General features: G+C 39.3%; 1 protein-coding gene and 1 pseudogene across 1 annotated transcript in view; both read left to right on the top strand.

Annotated features, from left to right (window-relative positions):
- dac (dachshund) overlaps window positions 1-24987 on the top strand; it is a 1035159-nt gene that overhangs the window by 794627 nt on the left and 215545 nt on the right. The window lies entirely within an intron of this gene.
- On the top strand, window positions 14369-14487 carry LOC136881354 (5S ribosomal RNA; annotated as a pseudogene).

Here is a 24987-nt window from a genome sequence, read left to right as displayed (position 1 = left end):
TCTATGTTCATTACAGCAGCACCTTCACATGTCTTGAGAACTCATAAGGGTAAGAATAACCACTTCGCAATTGTTTTCGATTCATAATTGGATAAAGTCATCAACATACGCTAATATGTTGATAAATTATGTTTTGCCAGGGCTACTCAAGCTGGGCTAAGGACCAATGATTGTTAATCCTTTATCACGCTCCGTTGCTCATTGACTTCCTTTAGAACATCTCCATTTGTCTTTTTTTCAGTCAGCATGTCCTCGTAATTTGTCTACAAATCCATAATTCATTTGCTTCCAATGAATCTCTTTCCTTTTTGCTAACAGCTCAACTCTCACAACCGTAAAGTAGTACACTCCAGACACAGGATTTTACAAAAGCCTTTTTTGTTTCTAAAATTTATATGGGTATTTGTTAAAATATTTATTTCGAAAGACCTGTTTAGCAAGACTTATTCTTCTTTTAATTTCCATGGTGCATCTATTGTCTTCGGTTATAGGCTAAACCTAATATTTACAAAAACTGTAATCCTTGCTTATAAATCGATACGAAGAACGGCTAATTTAGCTAGTAAAATACTGGAAAAGGAATGAGAGAAAAAAACCTTTATTATACTAGAGGAAACGGGATTTTTTAAGACACAGAGTTCACTTCGTGTGTTTCCAGGACAGTTATTATTATTACCAAGCACGAAATAAAGTGTACGTGAAGAGAACGTACAGCGTACGGCCATCTTGCGGGACGGCTTGAAACATTTCACCGAGTACTGTGTAGCAGCGAGCCTAGGAGTGCGCCTTTCATCATTCAACTCTTTTCAGAAATTAATTACAATCCCTTCCTTTAGAGCCACGCTGCCGTCTCTCAGAAAAGGCGGGCTCAGAATAGCCACGTTGATATGCAATGGGGATCACTTCTCTTTCTGTTCGTAGAATGGTAAGTAAAACCCACTTTTGATCGGATGCAGGTTAAAGAAGGAGGATCAGTTTGAGATTGACGTGGGGAAGAGTAATATTAATAAAAATGTTATCAATGGCGATGATATCCATCTTCTCTTTTTTTTTTCTGTCTTTTTCATCTCATATAATATTGAATGCTATTAGCATAAAGGAACTGATGAAAAGATTTCACATTTTCTTTTTGATATGGCAGAAATGAAATCCCGTGTGTCGGCTGGGGAGTAAAGGAGAAGAGGAAGACGTCTGTCAGGCGGGAAATCCCCGGATTAGTACAGTGCACTCCAAAAGTATTTTGTTTTCGTATTTTTTCCTGACTCATATTCTAACGACATTCTTTCATATTTCAATAAACTCAGGGTTAGAATATAATCTTATCACCAGAGCCCGGAAGTTCAGGCATTTATTTTGGCAAAAATAGGCAGGTAATTAAGCACTTAAGGCGACACTCCGGCGATAAAAATCGATATTTTGATCAATTTGGTGAATTTTTTTATGGCTGAAATTGAAAGGATTGAGTTTCTTTTTTCTTGTCGCGAAGTTATTCCGCTGAATTCAAACAATTTATCACTCTAATAATGCGTTGTTTGCCAATTGTAATTTGACATTTGAATCCCATTTTCTCCCATAATATTCTGCCAAATGTAACTAAAGTTGTATGGTATATGTATCACAACTATATTAAGAAACCTGCCTACGGAGTTCTTGATTGCAGAATTTTTTCACGTAGTAGGGATTTTTAGGTCCAAAATTTAGGAACGTAAAAATTACACAAACTTTAGTACGATATATCCCCTTATGTAAGTTATGTACAGAAAAATCGATACGTAGTGCTTTTAAAATAACTGTTATCTACGTAATTACGAATTTATATTAACATGTTAATTAAATTTCATGAAAGTATGGAATTAAAAATTTTAAAAAATATTTTGGAAAACTATTAATTGTATATGAAAGAAATGTTCGTGATATCTCTACTTTTATGTAGGTGACATTCCCACAAATTTACGTGAAAACCCATGCATTAGGTAAAATTATATTTTTATCTCCGTAGTGTCGCCTTAAAATTTAGAAAATAGGAAATAAAATAATTAAAATAGGCTCTTAAATGACAAAAATGGGACTAAAATAATAAAGATTATTTAATGTAAGTCACTTAATGCACATCTGCATCCAGTTTTACTACTCATCAATACGTCCCCTATGAGTGGGGGTTCACAGAATAGCATCAACGGTATCCCCTGCCTTTCGTAAGAGGCAACTGGAAAGAGTGTACAGGAGCTCTCAACTTGGGAGTGTGGGTTAGAGACCACGCTTCCCCTAGCTGAGTCTGTCCTTACCAAGTTATTCTTTCTCTTAAAATAATTATCATCACCACCACTTAATCTTACGTAGCAGGAACGGGACCTGGCTAACCTCTCGACTATCTGGCTTGTGGAGTGAGTTTTCAGCAGCGATTTGTGTAATATTAAAATAAATATCATTTTTATCTATACTAATCTTCCGATTCTCAAATCCATTTTCAATATGAGAAGTCAAAGCAAAAATTTGGTCATCGCAATTTCTTCCAGGTCTGAAGCCAGCTTGTTCTGTGGGAAGGAGATTATTGATGGCTGTATTCTTAGACTTATCAGCAGCCTATGATACTGTTTGGCGAGAAGGGCTTCTGCTAAAACTTATCTCTGCCATCCCCTGTGTCAAGCTTACAAATCTCATTGGCAATATGATTAGCAACAGAAACTTTCAGATCTTCTCGGATGATGCAGTAAGCAAAATCTACAAACTGAATGATGGACTTCCACAAGGATCTGTTCTGGCACCCTTACTTTTCAACCTCTATACTGCTGACTTACCAGCAACTAAGTCCAGGAAATTTATTTACGCAGATGATATACTACTGGTTAGTCAAACACCAAGTTTTCCAGAAGCTGAACAAATACTTACAGCAGATCTAAAAAAGCTAGACACATATTTCCAAAAATGGTGTCTTCGTCCAAACCTCCAAAAGACTGTTGTATCTGTGTTCCATCTCAGAAATAAATTTGCCAACTACAAGCCTTCAATAACAATCAGAAATCAATCCTTACAGCATTGTCCCTTCCCAAAATATTTAGGAGTCACATTAGACAGATCCCTAACATATAAACATCATATTAACAACACAGCCGCCAAGATTAAAAGTCGGAATAATATCCTTCAAAAATTAGCCGGCACCTCTTGGGGCGCAAACAACCAAGTGTTGAGATCTACTGCTCTATCCCTTTGCTATTCAGTTGCCGAATACTGCGCTTCAACTTGGCTGAACAGTGCTCATACTGCGAAGATTGATGCTCAACTAAATCAAGCAATGCGCATTATAACTGGTTGCATTCGCTCTACAAACGTGGCCTGGCTGCCTACACTCAGCAATATTCCACCGCCTTGCTTAAGAAGGTCTGAAGCTCTTCTAAAATTGTGGAAGAAGATCAGCCAGGACTCCAACCTCCCCGTTCATCAAGATATTAATCAATTTGCCTCTCCACGACTTAAGTCTAGATCTCCATCCTGGCGCGCTGCACTTACACTGGAAGAATCTGGGTTCTCCATCACGAACGCCTGGTTACATCAATGGCAACAGTCTTCTGTTCCCAATCAACATCTTGTGACCCTACCTCATGTTCAACCTCCCGGATTCCATCTACCCAGACGTCAATGGAGGACTCTAAACAGGATTAGAGTCAATCAAGGAAGATGCGGCTATACTCTTTATAAATGGGGCTGGCAGAAGTCTCCTGGGTGTGATTGTGGAGCTACCTCACAGACCATCCACCATGTAATTGTCGAGTGTCCACAGAGAGCATTTCAAGGTCCTTTGGAGGACATTCTTAACGCAACTGAGGAGGCCTTAAAATGGATCAAAGGGCTTGATTTGGAACTATAGGCTTCTGTTTGTATATATTGTGTATATATTGCATACTTATTTATATAATCTTTCTGTGTACATCATACGATAAATAATAAATAATAATTTTTATCTATTAAGTTAAAATGAAACTGTATTATTTACCATTAACACAGTACATTGGAATCATAGTTTCTTTTAATGAATATTGAATTTTCACGACCGCATTGACATTGACATGCCCCACAACGGGCGACTTAAACGCACTCTACAATATGCTAGCAGCTGTGCCAGACCTGTAGCTCAGATCCTTTCAAACAGAACAAAGATGGCCTAGGCCACCATAGCTCAATTGGTAGAGCAACCGACGCGAAATCGGGAGGTTGTGGGTTCGGACCCCACTGGTGTCCGGCTGGCCATTTTTGTTCTGTACTTAACATCTCCTCAACACGTACTACATGTACGTAACACGACCTAATACGTTGAAAGTCTGTTTTTAAAAAATAGTTTCTTTTCTTTCCATTGTTTATTTTGAATAAATAACAGCAGAAAATATCCACAACATCTCAAAAGAGGCACCGGAGCTAAAATAGGCAAACAAGGGAAAATAAAATCTGATCCTGTCGTTCCCAAACATACGGAAATATGTTTGTGCCTATTTAATATTTCGATATAAATACAAAAAAGGCATTTTTCCTAACTCCCGGGCTCTACATATTACTAAACTTTAGATATAATAAGATATAAATTTCATGTTTGTGCGTACTGATGATTCCTTAATGGATATAGTAACTAAGTTAAAAGGGGCGATGTTCAATCTAATCGATACAGAAATGTTTACAGCTGTAAAATTTAAAAAAATATATATATTCAAATAACTAGTACTACTTTCCACTCTTGTCTGGGTCTTCCGTAGCTAGACACACGTAAGAAACTCAAAGAGCATAAAATAGCACTAATTAAAATAGCCGGTAGAAAAATAATACAGAAGGCATTTCAGAGTTCTGTCACTGTCCATAGTGTTCTAATGTTAGGTGAATTGGACTTAGTCTTGCTGTTAAACTAGATGTCATTAAAGTGTTACTTTACTTATTTCTTTTTGTCTGTACTTGTCTCATACTTATATTATCTGAAGGACAGTTGGTAAGTTTCCGAAAAGAATTTCCAAAATAATATGTTTTCAATTATTAATTTCATGATTACAGGGTCATTATTACGGGACAGTTGACATAATATACTTCAAGAATAAATGTAATTAAGTTCATGTTTGTACTTCACTGACAATTGTTTCTATTTTGACATAAATATGTGTTATGGCTGGACTTCATCTGAAATTAGCGGTACCATATGTGTGACGCGACGTTACCTAGCAACCGTGCACGCTGCGATGTGAAGTACTCATGGACGGCCATGACTGAGAGACATATAGAAGGCTCTTTTATCAAAGAGTCCTCATCTCATCATACTTTGGGGAAATTATTCCGTTCGTGGTAATTTCATAGGCCCTGAGGCAGTTTCCCCTTTTCATGCACTGAATCCTACACTTGTCCACTCCCCAATTCCATATAGATGTCTCCCCAAAACGATTTGTTCCGATTAATCCGTTATCAATTTGATTTTAATTTATTGGAACACATAATTACAATAATTTTATTTTCTCATAAAGGAAATTTGACAATTTTATCAGAGTACATTCCCCCCCCCCCCTAAATTTCGTTATTATCGTTAATAGCAAAAACATCATATCGTTACGTATACTAAGAATTCGACCATTTACTTTGTCTATGTAACTTTATTAAACTGATCTTCCCTTCTAGACTTCTCTGTTCTACCTGTCCTTCTTATCCTTCGTTTATTGTCCTCTTCACCTCTTTCCTAGGCTACATTAGATTTTCATTTCATAGCATTATGCTTTCCAGTGCTCAATCCACAAGAGTCTGCAAATGAAGAAAACTCCACGTTTCTTACGTCGAAATCTCTAACAATTGAGTCTAACCATATATTTATCCTATGTTTCTCTTACCATCTACGGCGTACGAATTATTTCTCTTGGTAAGTTTTGCTTCTCCACTCGTCTCAACGGTGCATACTAAATGTTCATCAAAGACATCACTTCCAGATATGGCCTGAAAACGCAACAAAATATTTAAGACATTTTCTGCTTATAATCTATCGTAATTATATGTTCACTGCTTCAACATTGCTGCACATTGGTTCGATTTTTTACCACAGGTCTAGGATCTTTCGGGGAACATACGCATCCTAAGTTCTTGAAATAATTAACCTACCGTTAATATTCTCAAGTCCCTTTTAAACAAAATTACGCTAGAAATGTTACTTATAATATTATTATCCTTTCATACATTGATATCGTCTTCCCTATCATCTGGTCAGCTCGGTTTCTATGTTCATTACAGCAGCACCTTCACACGTCTTGAGAACTCATAAGGGTAACAATAACCATTTCGCAGTTTTTTCGATTCAGTCTCTAATTGGATAAAGTCATCAACATACGCTTATATGTTGATAAATTATGTTTGGCCAGGGCTACTCAAGCTGGGCTAAGGACCAATGTTTGTAAATCTGTTAACGAAACTTCTGCATCTGTGTCGACCATAAACTCATTTTTATGGATGCATGGTGAGGGGTAATATGATCTCAAATTCCATCAATTTTATTAATGCAAAATGAGCGACCCAGAAAGAAAAGAAAACGAACAAAAAATAACTCGATCATGTTACAATAAATATCAGTTTGATGAAAGTATAAATAACGGCTTCATACTGCATGTCACTGGCTAATAGAAGGAGGGTGCACGGTGCGGATGATGAAAAAGACTTGCACAGTGATTTTTAAAATTAAAACTGTCGCCTGCTTAAGCCGGCGATGATTATGATGATGGCGATCGGTGTCCCATTGTTGGTTGATTTATTTGCTGCCACCGTAACCTCCCCCTCCTCCCCCGCGTCATCCCCTCGGGAACTAATTAGCGGTGCGATATGAAGCCAGAACTGGGATTTGGTGTCATATTGTACCTAAAACGCCACACATTATAACCACTTTTGACAGCAGATAGATGCATCATCACACTTTTTAATAGCTTTTTATGCAAGGGACAATTTTTATTTTTTCAATTCTGAAAATTCATCGTTAGAACTATGGTAGTAATTTGTTACTCGATAGGGAGTTTGTGAACTTAAAAAAGAAAAAGAGAGAATTGCCAAATGGTTATTTTACCCTTGTGAGTTCTCAAGGCATATGAAGGTGCTACTGTCATGAATATAGAAACCGTGCTGGCCTGGGGAAGAAGATATCAGTATATGAAAGAACAATAATAATAGTAATAATAATAATAATAATAATAATAATAATAATAATAATAATAATAATAATATAAAACCAGAATGCCTCTATGGATCAGAGACACTAATTTTGAACAGGAAAACTGATCTAGAAAATATTCAGAAAAAGGAACGCAAGATCATTAGAAAAATTTTAGGTCCAAAACTCGTAGATGAACAGTACCGCCTTAGAGGGAAACAGGAAATCAAACAATTTTCTAACATTCACAGCGACATCAGAAAACGCAGATTAAGATTCTTTGGACATATAAAAAGGATGAACCCAGATAGACTTACCAAGCAAATAGTTGAATTTTATGAAAACCGAAGTAAAGCCAAAAGGGACACAATAAAATGGATTGGCGAAATTAAAACAGATCTCAAACTGGCAGGAATTACACCTGAAGATATCCAAAGCCGGGTTATCTTCAGAACCAAAGTTCATTAGTGGCAAGTTGACCGAGAGGAAAAACCAAAGAAGAAGACCGGAACAACATGGTCTCAAGAGAGAAAAGAAGCACACAGCAAACGAATGAAGGAAGTGTGGGCACAAAGAAAGGCAAATGCCTGTCTCTAAGTACTTTGCGTAGTCCTAATGGGCTCATTCGCAAAATATATAATAATAATAATAATAATAATAATAATAATAATAATAATAATAATAATAATAATCTTTCTTCTTTCTTCCTAATCTGTTTACCCACCAAGGTTGGTTTTTCAGCGAAGGATCCTCCCACTTCTACCGCCTCAAGGGCTGTGTCCTGGAGCGTGAGTCGGGTTGGGGATACAACTGGGTAGAATGACCATTACCTCGCCCAGGCGGCCTGATGTTCTATGCTGAAGAGGTGCCTTTTAGAGGGGTTGGGAAGATTGGAAGGGATAGACAAGGAAGGGGGAAGGAAGCGGCTCTGGCCTTTAGTTAGGTACCATCCCGGCATTTGACTGGAGGAGAAGTGGGAAACCACGGAAAACCACTTCCAGGATGGCTGAGGTGGGAATCGAGCCAACCTCTACTCAGTTGACCTCCCGAGGCTGAGTGGACTTCGTTCCAGTCATCGTACCACTTTTCATATTTCGTGGCAGAGCCGGAAATCGAACCGGGGTCTCCGAAGGTGGCAGCTAATCACGCTACCCATTACACCACAGAGGCGGACTATAATATTAAGAATCATTTTAGAATTTGTTTTACGTCGTACCAAGACAGATATCTCTTAATGGCGACGATGGGAAAGACCTAGGAATGGGAAGGAAGCAGTCGTGGAGGCCCGGGTTCGATTCCCGGCTCTGCCACGAAAATTGAAACGTGGTACAAAGACTGGAATGAAGTCCACTCAGCCTCAGGGGGTCAAATGATTGGGGGAGGGGGCAGTTCGATTCCCAACTCAGCCATCCTCGAAGTGGTTTTCTGTGGTTTCCCCACTTCTCCAGGAAAATGCTGGGATGGTACATAACTTAAGGTCATGGCCGCTTCCTTACCACTTTCCTGCCTATCCCGTTCAATGTTCCCTTCTCCAACAAGATCCCTGATCACCATAGCAGGTGAGGCCGCCTGGGTGAGGTACAGGTCCTCCGTTCCAGTTGTATCCCCGATCAAAATTCTCACGCTCCAGGACACTGCTCTTGAGGTGGAACATTTCGAGGTAAAGCTAAGCCTGGAGGGTAAACCCCTTAAGAAAGAAAAAGGAAGGATGACCATAAGAGATTTACTGTTGATCTATTAAAACATGTTTGTATGTTCAAATCAATTACGATGAAATTTGCAGTGATTTTCGAAAGATAGTACTTCCTTACACAAATTGTTGGAAAATTTACACTGAAGTGATAAAATATTAATTTGTTTATATACCTGTGTATCAAATTTCCTGAGCCTAGACACTGTGAGTTCCCTGCCCTTCTGTATGGATTTGAAGGCTGGACGTTCAGCCCTTTGCTGGAGAGGTGGATTGAAGCTTTCGAAATGTACAGAAGAATGCTTCGAGTATCCTGGGTGGAAAGGAAGACCAAAGAGGGTGTCCTCAAAAAAGAGCTTCTAACAACCATCAAGGAGCGAAAGCTCAGGCACATCATGAGCGGTAAACGATATGAACTTCTCCAACTCATCATCGAGGAGAAAATTTAAGAACGATGATAAATTATGAAGGGTGGCTGGTGTGGACGAACTTCTACTGAAATGTTCCGAGTCACTGTTTCGTGAAGTAATGATGTTAGCAAGTGGTATAAGAATATGTATAGTTATAATATTGAAAGATGCGTTGTGACAGTTCATAGAGGGAGGTCCGTTTATTGCCTGCCTGGGTGGGGAGATGGGATTAGGGTCTATGGTTGTCATGGACCCACTGCGGTTGCCATGGAGATAAGCCTGCTGGCCAGCTCGTGTTGGCTCTCACTTCTGAGTTACGGTACAACAGAACACTGCGGTATTAACGAACAAGTGAGCCGGATGCGAAGGGAAGGAAAAAGGAATGTAGGAATGTGGCAACACCGTGCAGTGCTCCTCCCTCCGGCCCTATCTGTCAAAATGCTTCTTTTTTTAATATTACGGGTATAGTTGCCGTTACTCCTCAGGGTAACTACACAACATCTAATACAATTTTTAATATGATGATCCATTGTTTTACCAAAAATTTATTGTTCGTACATTGTTCCTACTTCTCCTCTCTGAAATCTGGCCAGCCTGGGCTGAGGTTTAACGCACAGTCTTGAGCTCACAAGTCGAACAAGCCTCTCTCTGTTCCAGGGAAATGTCTGAAGCAGTGCGTGTGCTGGACAATACTGTCCTAGCTGTCCCCCTGCTCGTCTCACATGATGAATTTGTGTTGACACTCGTGTCGCGTGCGGTGAAGAATTGGCGTCTCAAAATATTTCACAGGAAATTGCCGCGTCCAAACCCCCACCCTCTTCCCTTCGTCTGTCCATCCCACACTCCCTCTCCAACAGCGCTGACAGTGGCCGGATATTGCTAACTAATACACTTATTTTCTTATGTAATAATACAAGACAGTGGTGCCAACATTTTAATATAATATTCCTGAGCCTAATAAATTAAGACAGTTTTCTCGGTGGTTACTTTTTGAGCCCCTTGTAAACAATTAAGCCGGCCCCGCGGTGTAGGGGTAGCGTGTATGCCTCTTACTCAGAGGCCTCGGGTTGGATTTCCGACCAGGTCAGGGAGTTTTATATGGATCTGAGGGCTGGTTCGAGATCCACTCAGCCTACGTGATTACAATTTAGGCGCTATCTGACAGTGAAGTGGAGGACCCGGACTAGAAAACCAAGATAATAGCCGAGAGGATTCGCAGTGCGGACCACACGTTACCTCGTAATCTGCAGTCCTTCGGGCTCACCAGCCGTCACTTGGTAGGCAATGGCCCTTCGGGGCTGTTGCGTTATGGAGTTTGGCTTGGTTTTTAAAGAAAAAAGGAAGAATATTCTGACCTTTATTATAATTAGTATGTTGTCTAATGAAACGGAAGGGTCACTGTCATGTTCCCAAGATAGCGGGTTCGATACCTGCTAAGTTCGGAGGCGCTTGCAGGTATTTGAAGCGACAACTTCGTTTCGTTCTCTTCCGGCACGTTAAGGAACTTCGAAGAAACAAAATTCTGATGGCATTTAATGCGCCGCCAGAGATCTCTATTATATCAATAACACCGGCGTCGAGCGCCTAGAATTTCGACAATACTTGAAAAAAAATCGACTAACTCGGGCGGGATCTAGAATGTGAATTTGGTATCGCGTGCCGTAGGTGTTCACCGAATCATCTACAGTGGCCCTGTATAAAGAAAAGACAACTCGGAGAAGATGAAGGAGATAATTATTTTCAAAGAAGGATAAAGAGGAGTAAGGAAGAGATTAATAACAATAATAATAATAATAATAATAATAATAATAATAATAATGTTACTTGCTTTTCGTCCTACTAACTACTTTTATGGTTTTTGGAGACGCCGAGGTGCCAGAATTTAGTCAAGCAGGAGTTTTGTACGTGCCAGTAAATCTACCGACAAGAGGCTGACGTATTTCAGCACCTTTAAATACCACCGGACCGAGCCAGGATCGAACCTGCCAAGTTGGGGTCAGAAAACCAGCTCTTCAACCGTCTGAGCTACTCAGCCCGGCAATAAAGAAAGAAAGGAAGGAAGAAAGAAAAAAGAATGTTAGAAAGAAAAGAGTGGAAGAATACAATTTTGCCCTCTATCCAACTGTCCTCTCTTTCTTTCCAACACATGTCTACAAAAACCCTATATTATAATTAATCTTCTTCCTGGCCTTTCCCCCAGTCTCTTCGCCAGCTGCCCTTCCCGACGCCAACCTTACGTGGAGTGATATGTTCGCTACACTGTGTTTCTGTGGTGGTTCGTAGCGAGATGTTTCGTGTCTGTATGTGAAGATGAGATTATTAAGATCACAAACACACAGTTCCCGAGGCAGAGGAATATATGAAACTTGAATAAAATCCCCGTTCCGACCTGGAATTGAACCCGAAATCCCTTGAACCGAAGCCCATTTTACTGAACATTCACCCAAGAAGCTGGGCTCTATATTGAAGTTAATGTCAGAGAAAACTGGAATATATTTGAAAGAAACTGTGTTACATGGCTTCTAATAGCAGAGTGATTTAAGGTGAACGAAAATACGGAGACTTAGAAACCGTTAACTGCGACGCTCTACATGTTTTTAATATATTAATGATGGTGCAACTGTTATGAATATAACAGTATTTTAAAAAGGGATTTTTTAACAAAGCAATATGGAACTTGGAGGCCACGTTTTATTTCCAGCCACACAGAGAGATATATCTCCCTGATATCCGTCACTAAACACCATCAATCCCTCATTTAGCAAAACATTAGCGCCTGGCTTATTATGAAGCGCGGCGGTATTTAAAAACATTGAAATGAAACTCATAATTATATGAAAAAAATATCAATCGGTTTCTGTAAATTGATAATGCTCCACAGGAACAAAAAAAAGTGAAAGAGTGGTGTTGGATGGGGGAGAGTTGCCTTGCATGTTCATACCGAGGCTGCACTTGGTGGTCATAAAAATTGTTAAAAAGCTATTTTTTGAAAATAAATATTAAAAAGTTTATAATGATGGTGTGGTCGATGGCATGTAACAGCCACAAGTACTACACATACAGTCCGTAACAAAAATTCAAGAGCACAGTACCTTATCTTATAAAAGATGCTGGAAGTGTCATGATTTATAATAAGGGACTTCATAAACACCATTAGGATTATCTGCACACCAGTAGCTAGAGTCATGACTAAAGCCCGGATTTTTAGGTTCTGATTGGTTAGACTGCAAACTTATTTAAGCCAATAAGAAGTGTACCTACCGTGTACAACAGTTATGCTATGAGGTTTGCATAGACATTAGGAGTACGGCCTATAGAACTCCTAGAATTTATGTTACTCTTGCTACAGTATCGAAGAGCGGGTTGTGCGACACTTCCTATTAACCAAATCAGTTTGCATTCTAACCTATTACCACCTAAAAATCCGAAGTCTAGTCATGACTGTTCACACGACCATTAAGATGAAACCAGGGCTCCCAAAAAAGAACACAAGCTGTGGGTCGGACAAACAATCATTCAATGATGCAAGATACCACTCACAATATCTCACTCTTGTGGCTGGATCAGGAGGTTTTAAACAATGGGCCCGTGTAAACCTGTACGGTTTACAGCTTTGTAGCTATGTGTGGGGAAGAAACGAAAACCCCCTACTTGTGCTAATTTTGTGAGTGATTTAGTCGGTGACTTCAAGTTTTGCACCAATGTCATCTAGGTTTTCATCTGTTAAAACTGTTTGTGTGCGCGAATGTTTTTCTTATTGAGCACTGAGCCAGTAGTTTCAAATTTATTTACAATTACGTGAATCTGTGCTCATGAAGCTGGAACTTTATCAGGAAATTGCTGAACAAGTGCATCGCGTACTCGTCAGGCCGACTCGTACTTAAAACAACTTCTACATACGAAAATTACTGTATATTGCAATGATAACTGTCTCACCATGTTCGAGAAGCTTCACTGAAATTCTGAAGTTCTACATTTCTCAACAAATCGCATCCAAATTTTAACCACTTATGCATGCCCTTAAGAGAAACAATCACATAAAAATTTGAGACGATTGGATAATTCGTTTTTAAGTTATGTGTTGTTTTAAAGAAAATTTCCATGCAACGTGAAAAAACTCCTTGTGTACATTTTTTTCGTTTCTCAATCTAAAATTTGCAGAACTAGTCCTAAACACTCATAGAATTAATTGATAATATGCACTTTTGTTGTTAAACAAGGTGTGTGGGGGATACAAATTTTCAAATTTCTCTGACTTGGAAAATTTGAAAAAAAAACTACTGCAAATTTAAGGGGAAAAAATTATAGTAATATTCATTTGACCATAAAATGCAATAGTATCATTTAACCCTTATGTACACTGGAAGATTTCCTAAAAGTTTCACTTGACTTCGATAAGAACATTGTCGCAAGGAGCCTTTGTATTGGAAGAAATGTTGAAAAATTATAAATGTGAGAAAACAGCACTTAAAAGTTCAGACAAACATACTCACTTTAAGCCTGCCCTGCACCATACGTTTCCTCTTCAGACATCCTTTTCCTCTCTTCCTCTGATATTTTTCTCCGTTTCACCAACTTCCTTTCTGTTCCTTTTATTGCTGTTGGACCCGATTCTCACTGATAGTCAATGCTGGTCACAACTTGGAGGGTCTTTACACGCCCCATTTCGAACTCCATCACAGATTTAATTACTGCTAGCTCCAATTTGTTTTTGGAAACACATGTTTCCTTATGGCAGTTGTTCCACAGACGCATAATGTAACACCAAGATATCCTTAGCATGTTGTAGTTAGAGAAGAGGGTGTGGACTTGCTCTTCCAGTGCTCAGCACCTCCCTTTGAATATGGTGGTATGGTGAAAGTAATGACATATTTTGGAAGAGGAAGAACTGCAGAAGTTTTAAAGCCCAAAATTGAAAAATCCATGTTTGTGATAAAAATTGGCCAAATTTCAGTAAAGCCTCCCCTTAACAGTGGAGATTCAGACTGGCTATTGATGCTAGGTCGGTATTGTGTACGTTCCTTGCAAGGCCAAGGACTGTGCGTGCGCCTCCCGTACAGCTGCTTAGATCTCGGAGAGTAGAAACGCCGCTGGACGTTCTGGGTTCATAAGAGAGACGTTGTATACGGCCATACCATGTTGAATGCAGCGGTTCTGATCCGATCACCGCAGTTAAGCAACATTGGGCGTGGTCAGTACTTGGATGGGTGACCCCTTGGGAACACCACGTGTCCTTGGCTCAATTCACTTTTGCCGGCCCCGTGGTGTAGGGGTAGCGTGCCTGCCTCTTACCCGAAGGCCCCGAGTTGGATTCCGGGCCAGGTCAGGGATTTTTACTTGCATCTGAGGGCTGGTTCTAGGTCCACTCAGCCTACGTGATTAGAATTGAGGAGCTATCTGACAATGAGGTAGCGGTCCCTGTCTAGAAAGCCAAGAATAACGCCGAGAGGATTCGCCGTGCTGAACACACGACACCTCGTAATCTGCAGGCCTTCGGGCTGAGCAGCGGTCGCTTGGTAGGCCAAGGCTCTTCACGGGTGTAGTGCCATGGGGTTTGGTTTTATTTATTAAAGAAAAACAAGAGTTATTCTTAAATGTTTGGAGGGCACTATAACTTACACAATCAGGGAGTTGAGGAACGCGAGTTTGTGTATGTGTGGAGTCCCTTTGTATTGATTTATCTCTCACGTAGCCGTAGAGGCCAGGATTTGTATTGTGTGTCAGAAGCAAGCCTGGGGGATCTCGAACACACCCCCACTGCAGGCGCCAAAAAGCCGTAAAGCGGAAACAGATTGTGTGGGCTTACAACGTGTCATCGCATGTCATAGTATCCGGTCGGGGATCACCAATTATACCACTCATACATACGCGCACAGTGTTAATGGATAACAACATCGTAAGAAATATAAAAACTCCTCTCCTCCTCACTTCATTTAATACGCCACCATCCATCCATCGATCTCAATATATTATCGATAATTATTCATCTCGATATATTAACCCCTTTGATATGGATTATAAATCATCTGGGACTCTCTGACAATTAAGCCCCCTCCCCCAATCATAGTGACAGATATTAGTTGGTCAGTTGTTCATCAACCCCACTCACTTGATAAAGATACATTTTGACAGCGCGTGGGATTTAGCCGGTTTCTTCTATATATTAATTTTCTGGTGAATGCTTAAGTAAACGCGACACGTTTTACTACCAGTCTGACCAAACATGTTAGCCACGCGGTTTGGGCCACATAGCTGTAAGGTTGATTTGGTAAATTTGAAGGCAGAGACGCTGAACTAACCTACATACACCGTAATCACATCAGCTGATTTAACTTAATCATGAAATGAACACACCTTCTTATCTTTTCTAATATTCTTAGCAAAGAAATTAGGGGTCCCCATAATACGAAAAACGTCAAATTAATCAATTTCCTCAATTGTGTTGAAAGTTGAAGAGCTAAAGGGCCCTGAAGTCTTGGACAGCTCTGTCAAACCAAAATAATAAAAAACGAAAATCACGTCCAGTCTAAATGCAGTTCCGAAAAGACAGCTTAAAACCGCTTGTTTCTTTTTCTTTTTGACTCAAATCCTAGGCAAATTAACTTATTTAATTATTTCTGTAATGTGTTTCTTGGTCCAGTACCCTCAGACATTGAATTTTCAAAAATGTCCACACCGAATGTAATTACAAGAGCTTAAGTGAAACTCTGCATTGACTCACATTAGCGCTCGTAGTGGTGCTTAAGTGAAACAATGGATTCACTCACATTATCGCTCGTAGTGGTGTTTAAGTGAAACAATGGATTTACTCACTTTAGCGCTCGTAGTGGTGCTTAAGTGAAACAATGGATTTACTCACATTAACGCTCGTAGTGGTTCTTAAGTAAAACAATGGATTTACTCACTTTAGCACTCGTAGTGGTGCTTAAGTGAAACAATGGATTTACTCACATTAGCGCTCGTAGTGGTTCTTAAGTAAAACAATGGATTTACTCACTTTAGCACTCGTAGTGGTGCTTAAGTGAAACAATGGATTTACTCACATTAGCGCTCGTAGTGGTAAAAAAAAGGCAAACTGCTAATCTAATCTACTGGATAACGATGATTAAGTAAAGGATTTTAGTTTTCAGGAATAAATAACATATTCTCATACGTTATTATACTTACCTAAAATTCGTAGCTCATATCACTAGGATGTTTTTAACAATCAGTTGCTTCCCTGAAGGGCAAGAACTGTGGAGTTTGTTTTAATGAAATGTCATTCATGGATATGCAGCATTTTTTTCCGTTGCAAATCCGTTCTTTGAAGCAACAGAAAAAAATCGATGCATTTGAAATGTGGTGTTGGAGAAGGATGACACAGATTTCTAGGACTACTTTAAGTAGAAACGAGTCAATTTTGAAGAATCTATACATCAAGATTAGGTTGTATATATGTTATTGTTCTTTTACGTGCCAGTAAATCTACCCACACGACACTGACAGTTTTGAGCATCTTCAAATACCACCGGACTGAGTCAGGATCGAACTTGCCAAGTTGGGGTGAGAAGGCCACCTCCTCAATCGTCTGAGTCACGCAGCCCGGCAAGATAAGGTTGTCAACTACATGTAAACAAAGAATTCTACAATTCTTTGGCCACATTATACGACGTGGAGAAGGGAGCATAGAAAGATTTGTGGTCACAGGAAATGTCTCTGGAAAGAGCGATCGCTGGATGGATACTAACTGGGACGTCACTCTTACAGGCAATGCGGCTGGCACAACATCGAGAAGAATAGAGAAATCTAACAACTGATGGAATTATGTGGGAGAAAGGGAGAGAATTTGCAAAACTTGCAGTTCTGCTTTGTGGAAATGAACTCTGGACGTAATCCGAACGTTTTAACTCAATGACGAGTCCAACACCCTCTTAATTGACTCACACGCATCATGATTGAATGAGCTCACAAATTCATATCCATACAGTTAAACACATAAATACACTTTACAGTCCGCAGTGGTGCCTTTGACTGATTCAACTTGATTCATATCCTCATTCACTCAGGTCTATTCAGTGCTCATTTGAACAGCGAATTATGACATGTCCCCTTCGCTTCTGGAAGTCCCAGGATCGAATGCCCACCCTGCCATGAATTTCAATTTGTTTTACGTCGCCCCGACACAGATAGGTCTTACGGCGACGACGAGAGAGGAAAGGAAAGGAAGCGGCCGTGGCTTTAATGAATGTACAGCCCCAGCATGGGAAATGGGAACCCACGGAAAACCATCTTCAGGGCTGCCGACAGTGGGGTTCGAACCTACTATGTCTGGAATGCAAGCTCACAGCTGTGCGCCCCTAACATACATAGTACTCAAACAAGTATACATATAAACAGACATAGAGGAAGTGCAAAAAAAATGTCATTTTCTTCCTAATCTGGACATTATCGACACACAAATCACCATTTATAAAAATTCTGGCTGAAGAGCTGACTGGAGCAAATTATCTCCGATTAGCAAGTCGTGATAATGCATTCTGTGCAATATTTGGAAAGGCCGGTCTTTATCATCCGTTGCGAAATCTGTCAGAATGTACAGGAATAGACAGCCACAGTATTCACAAGAGAGAGGTTGTGAAGCACCATCAGTCATACACCGGTATGCCATCTCTTGTCTCACAATCAATTCACGATCACGGGGACATCATGTTACATTATGAAGAGTTTTTTCTCCGTTTCTCCCGGAAGGTTCACATTGCTCGGTATCGATGTTCACGACGGTGACTGATGATGTTCCTCCGAGAACAAAGCAGGTTTGAACCCGGCACTGTCTGCTTGCGACACTCACTTCATTGTATGGCCGTTCAATGGCGTCCCTAGCGCGCCCTTCAGCCCCCCTCCCTCACCCCCATGGAGAGCGACGCAGGTCGTCCTTGTGAACTACAAGATCGACAGTTTGAGGTCACATGCGCACTGGACAGAGGTCTAGCGGCTAGAACTATGACAAAAACAAAGTTGAGTGGTTGGAATCAAATACACGACTAACTCGAGATTTTTCAGATAAAGCCTGACAGAATCCTGAACTGTAAAGTTAATTTCTCTGAAAACATGAGTAAAGTTAAAACCAGATGATATGAACTTCATGGGAGAAGTAAGAGAAACGGCCTCACATTGGCAGGAATCACACTGTGACATTTTAGATGCAAAATTCCAAATTGACAAAAAACAACCGTATCAACTTGGATTAATGAAAGAACAGAAGCCCACAGCGAAAGAAATGAAGGAAAATATGCACAAAGAAAGGCTAAGAAAATAACTCTCTCAGTACTACAAAATTATTATTATTAATTCATCATTATTAATTAATTAATAATTAATAATAAATAATAATAATAAGAAGGATGGTGAAAGAGAAGAAAAACAAATATCCTGAGGCAAACTCTACGGCTAAATACCATAGTTGTATATATTAAAATTCGTCTCGAATATTATTATTATTATTATTATTATTATTATTATTATTATTATTATTATTATTATTATTATTATTATTATTATTATTATTATTATTATTATTATTATTATTATTATTATTATCTGTTTTGGGGCCTGTCTGGCAGAGGCGCAAAGTGTGCGTGCTCGGTTCACTCGGAAGGTACGTGAGTTCGATTCCCTCTTAGATGGTCGAAACATTTAAGAAATTAATTGCCACTTCTGGAGGTTCACATGTTCTTGAGGTTCCCTCAGTCTGAACAAAATGTGAGTAGCAGGTTAATTCTCGGGAAGGCCGGGCGTAGAGATAACCACTCTGTCTCACCAAGTGCCGAGGCTACGGATAGTGGAAGCCTTTATCGTACACTCCTCCATGGTACTTCATGACCTGTTTGGAGATGACTTTGCTTTTTGCTTTTCTTTTATTATTATTATTATTATTATTATTATTATTATTATTATTATTATTATTATTATTATTTTGATTACAAGTCAACTACCACTGAATATTTGAGAGGACGTTAAAAGTGTAGCACCTTTAAACTGAATTTTGACATCGAGATAGAGATCACTGAAAGGGGCACATACAGTTTGCACGCACGGTATCCCACGAGGAATTGGAGTTCATGATGATGATGATGATGATACTTCTGCATATTGAATGAAAGGAGGGGATCTACGGTATATTGTGTGGTGTTTGAGTGTGGATTGCCATTTAAATTCGTACGCCAGTGATGAAGTTACAGTGCTTTTACGACGCACTCACATAGCCTACACAAAAACGAAGAGAACTAGTGTGGGGGATTGAGTTGTGTTGTTGTTTGTTTATATTGGGTATTATTTGCGCTGAATGGTGATGTGTGTCAAAGGAACAAGGGAAGCCGCCCGATATCAAACTCATCCTCCTTGCCGCAGCTAAATTAACTGGAGCAAATAATCTCCGATTAGCAAAGCTTTCAGAGCAACTGTAACTCCATGTTTATGAGCGAGGCAACCATACAGTCGTCACCTAACATGTCAAAAGTGCTTTTAAGGAGGAAGTCAGTTTAATAATAATAATAATAATAATAATAATAATAATAATAATAATAATAATAATAATAATAATAATAATAATAATAATAATAATAATAATAATAATAATGTCGTTTGGTTCATCAGTCCGTAGACTGGTTTGATGCAGCCCTCCATATCACCCTATCATTTGCTATTTTTTTAATTTCTGCGTAATCACTACATCCTAAATCTACTCCGATCTGTTTAACATATTCATACCTTGGTTTACTCTCGCCATTTTTACCGTCTACACTTCTCTCAAAAACTAAATGAACAATTCCTGGGTGTCTTAAGATGTGTCCTATCATTCTATCTCTACTTCTGGTCAAAAATTAAGACAATTCGTTCTTTTCTCACCAATTCTCGTCATTCGTGATTCGATCTACTCATCTCACCTTCAGCATTTTTCTGTAATACCACATTTCAAAAGCTTCTATTCCCTTTCTGTGCTAGTTATCGCCTATGCTTCACTTTCATACACGCCACGCTCAAGTTAAAAGTCTTCAGAAACAACTTTCTAATTCAAATATCAATGTTCGAAGTGAGAACATTACTTTTCTTAGCTTGTGCTGGTCTGCATTTTGTCCTCCCTACTTCTGGCATCATTGGTTATTATATTATATAATTAAGAGTATTCATCTACTTCCTTTAAGATTTCATTTCCTAATCTAAAATTTCCTCCATCACTTGACTTAGTTCGGCTGCACTCCATTTCTTTTGTTTTGGACTTACTTGCTTTCATCTTGCGTACGCTTTCCCCAAGGCTCTGTCCATACCAGTATACAATTTCTCCAGATCTTCTGCAGTCTCAGATAAAATAACAATATTATCAGCAAATCTCAGGGTTTTTATTTCCTCTTCGTGAACTGGGATTCCTTTTCCACAATCCTCTCTGATTTCCGGCACCGCCTCTTCTGTATAAACATTGAGAAGGAGAGGGAACAGACTGTAGCCTTGCCTCACTCCTTTGCGGATTGCTGCTTCTTTTTTTCAAAGCCCTCGATATTATTATCATCACCTGGTTCGACATCAGCCTTCTTGACAGGCCAGTACACTCAATTGACTGTATGTACCCAAAGTTTAGTAATTTATATTACTGCGAACCTAAATAAATGTACACGTACGAATACAATTGCAATTAAAACACTCTGTCAGTCCTAGTGTTACCTGCTCTTTGACATAATATTTGTCCCTGCTGTAGGGACGGACTGGGAAAATGCTCTTCTCTTTACAGGCGATTCCGCAGTCCTCTCAAAAGATGGTGGTTAAGACAGATTTCTCCTGAGGAATGGGAAGTTTTACTGGTATACTCTCTTCTAATAAAGACGGTTTGATGATAAAGACGTGACATTAAATGGAACGAGGAAGATTAAGACCCTCATAATCTCGGATTTAGTACCTCTTAATGCACACAATCATATAAACATGCCTAATAATTCTAACAAAACCCTCGCCCTGTCCTTAATCGTTCTACAAGACAGAGAGGTCAAAACCCTGTTTATATCTCTTGAATTCAGCATCATTCAGAGTGTTAGTACTATAACAAGGCTTTGCGTTAAAAGTAAGACCAATATCATTCGATTTTCTCTGTCTTCTCTTTTTCTTCGACTGCTGAACATAGGTCTCTTCCAGTTGTTTCCTTACCGTTCTGTGTTGGACAGCTTCGATTCAGTTTCCACTGGCCTGGGATGAGCCAACTCTCCGTGGTGAATCTTGGTGTCTCCACTGTACAAGAGACTTGGTCCATTTGTTGTCACTTCTTGCAACACGACCAGACTTGAGTCGTGCCACTCGTTTCATCACGTCTATGACTGCTTTTCTCCTCCGTATCTGCTAGTTCTATACTCGATATTCGGTCTCTCAAACTGACCCCAGCATCGCCCGCTCCATCTTTCTCCGTCAAATTAAGAGATGAATCGAGCTTTGAGCGTAAAATTCGCAGTTTCATGCCCATGGTAGGATGGGCGTGTTGTAAACCTTCCTTTTGAATTTTAAAGGAAAGTTTGATTCACGAAGGATGTAACTGAGTACACTGAATGATGTCTAGACCACCACGATTCTTCTGGTAATCTCTGTTGTATAGTTCTTTTCGCCCAAGTTTAATATTTTCCCCCTGATTCCCATACTCATCAACATTCTCAGGATTGTCGTCGTTGATCTCTATCTAAATAAACATAAAGATGTCTTGAATACCTTCATTTTTATAGACGATTTAAACTTTATAACAAAAACTTGGCCATAAAACATTATAATGGTTATCAGCAAACAAAAAATAACCAACGTATTTATCACCTTTGGTAGACACTCTTTGGAACGGATGTCACATTTCTAGTAGCCGAATTGGTGGCCGACATAAAATGTCCGGATATAGAAATCAAAACCAGAAATAACATTGTGTTTCTGAAATTAAAACATGTGAGCAGTATTGACCTCCGATTCGAAACTCACTCTGTGTCGTGAGGTGTTTTGGGTTATTAGTGCTGGTATACGACGTCGAAGGCTGGACATTTAAGTTCAACCAACTGCAGGTTTTAGAAATGTGCATATTTTTAAGAATGTTTTTGAAGATCCTACGTTTAGGCTGCATCATCAGTGAGGAGGTACTTCATCGCGCCCGGAAATCATGCACAGTCTTAACCCTCGCAAACGGCTGTATATCAGCTAATTTCGGTCACATAATGACAAATACAATTTGATACAACTGATTATTCGTAGAAGGAAAATGTGAACGTTGGTGGATAAGATTATCCGCGTCATGGAAGGTCTAATATCCACTCTGTGGCAAACTGATTCGGAAAGCGCAAAATAGATGTGGCTACAACCTTCGGTGAGGAGTCGGCACTGGAACAAGAATCTGTATTATTTAACAGAATGAAGGTGAAAACAACTGACTTAGGATGAGACATAAAAGGCTGCCCAATTATGTTCAAAATAAATACATAATAAATAAAATAATAAATAAATAAATAAGTAAATATTTGCTGAGAATAATTTCTGGTAAGCATCACAGATTCCTGGAATACATCTTTGCGGATCCTATCTAAGGCCAGGATAGTATTTCCAGTTTTTTAAGGTGTATATTTCTGCTTACCTGCGTTTACAAATATTGTTACACAAGTGCTCACACAAAACTCGATATCTTTTAAAGGAATTGGAAATGTGCCCATATTTATTTACAAAACCATTTACAAACCTAAGCTATGTATTTCCCATAATTTACAGTGGCGATATTTAAAAAATATATCAGAACAGCAAAATTGGACTTACGCCACTTGCTGAATAACCGGCTCATTTGAACCAACTTTAAGGGAAGATTTAATGCAGAATACATTTCTCTCAATATCCCTCCAATAATAATTCTCTGTTTCGTCCATATGCCCTGCCTTGCTCCTACACGGTGAAATAAAATAAATTGCGATAACTACATTAGACGGCATTATTACAGCACCTTAATGCTATAAGACTGCACGAGCGAACGTAGTTCTCTCTCTCACTCATACACATGGCCTTCTGAATCCATCTGCATAACGTTAACAATTTTCAATTCCGTTTAACAAAACCCTAATACAAAAGAACTTGGTAATTGGCTAAATGGTATTTCACTTTGGCGTGTTATTGCAAATTATACTCTCCCCTACCTTATCCGCTTTTAACCCTCAGCCCACCACCCTCTTTGACACACACTTCCGTAACCACCTCGACACAAAAAATGATGAAAACTGCACTCGCTGAAATTTTCTATTAAAATAGAGCAGTGGCGTAGATCTTTCATTATGTTCCCGAACATTGCTCGTTATCAAAATATGCTTAACGAAGTACATCTCATGCTAGTACCAGGCTTAATGGGGTGTATATTGCATGCACTTTTAGTGGGATGTCGGCAACAACAACTGTGAACTGTTTTCCTGCATTATGTGATTGGTTTAGGGGAAGGCCAGAGTTGTTCAGCATACTGCTAAGTTAAGTGCTTCATATCGGGAACATACCTAGTTTACGATCAGAATTTGGTACGAACATCGTTGGAAAGGATGTGGATTCTGGGCCTTGAACTAAATAATAATGATCATGATAATAATAATAACAACGGCGTGTCGTTATTACATCGCACCAACACAGGTAGGTTTTATGGTGATGATAGGATAGGAAGGGGCAAGTAGTGGGAAGGAATCGACCGTGGCCTTAATTAATGTACAGAACCAGGATTTGCCTGGTGTGAAAATGGGAAACCACGGAAAGCCATCTCCAGGGCTGCCGACGCTGAGATTTGAACCCACTATCTCCGGGATGAAAATTCACAGCTGCGCGCATCTAACAGCACGGCCAACTCACCCGGTGGGTGACCAATTAATAGGGAATATGTCACAGTATTAAATGCAGTTTAGTGGTAAATAGAAATGTGCATTGAGGTGCTGAATGAACGGGTGTTTTTCTCAAATAATTAATAAATAATTAATAATAATAATAATAATAATAATAATAATAATAATAATAATAATAATAATAATAATAATTGTTACGGGGTTACCCGTGGAGCAGAAAGAGGTTAAAGAAGGTGCCGGAGTGAATGGGTCTAACCACAATGTCAAGAATTAAATTTAAAACTTAAACTGAAGGTTATATTTTCAGAACTTCAAACCTAAGAATATTTTATGACATTAATACAGGTATAAGTAACAAGCATTAAACAAGATTGGGGAAAATCCAAGATTCATAACCTTAACACTTTGGGCTTTAAGCCCCTAATTTTACAATTTTACGATAGGAAGAGGTATTATTTGATGAGGGGCAGAAATCCCCTAATTCAAGAGCACCTGCTCCCTAAATCATAATATCTAGCCTCCCAGAGGCACACCTTACAGTTACAAAACTTGGAAAAGAGCTAACAGGCTCTCAGTTTCTTACTACCTACTTAAGACAACATCAACTTACAGACACTGGCCTCTCAAGGCATAAATTGCGATATGAAAACAGATTTATTCAGGGGTATTTAATACCCAACCTACGGGGGCCTTCATAGAAAAGGAACAGGTTAAATAACTGGCCCGAACACAAAATGAATGGAGGTTCACTGCGCTCTATTATAATGAACTCTGAAAACCCTAAAGGGCCTTAGGCCGAAGAAAACAGGGGCTAATCCCAAGCTACTGAGGTGACTCGTATAAAAATTACTTTAACATATTACAGAAGGAAAAGCAGTTACGAAACGTAGTCAC

The sequence above is a fragment of the Anabrus simplex genome, chromosome 9 (assembly GCF_040414725.1).
Source record: "Anabrus simplex isolate iqAnaSimp1 chromosome 9, ASM4041472v1, whole genome shotgun sequence".
NCBI classification, from domain to species: Eukaryota; Metazoa; Arthropoda; class Insecta; order Orthoptera; family Tettigoniidae; genus Anabrus; species Anabrus simplex.
The sequence above is the reverse complement of the archived record's forward strand: the minus strand, read 5'-3'. Positions and strand labels throughout refer to the sequence as shown.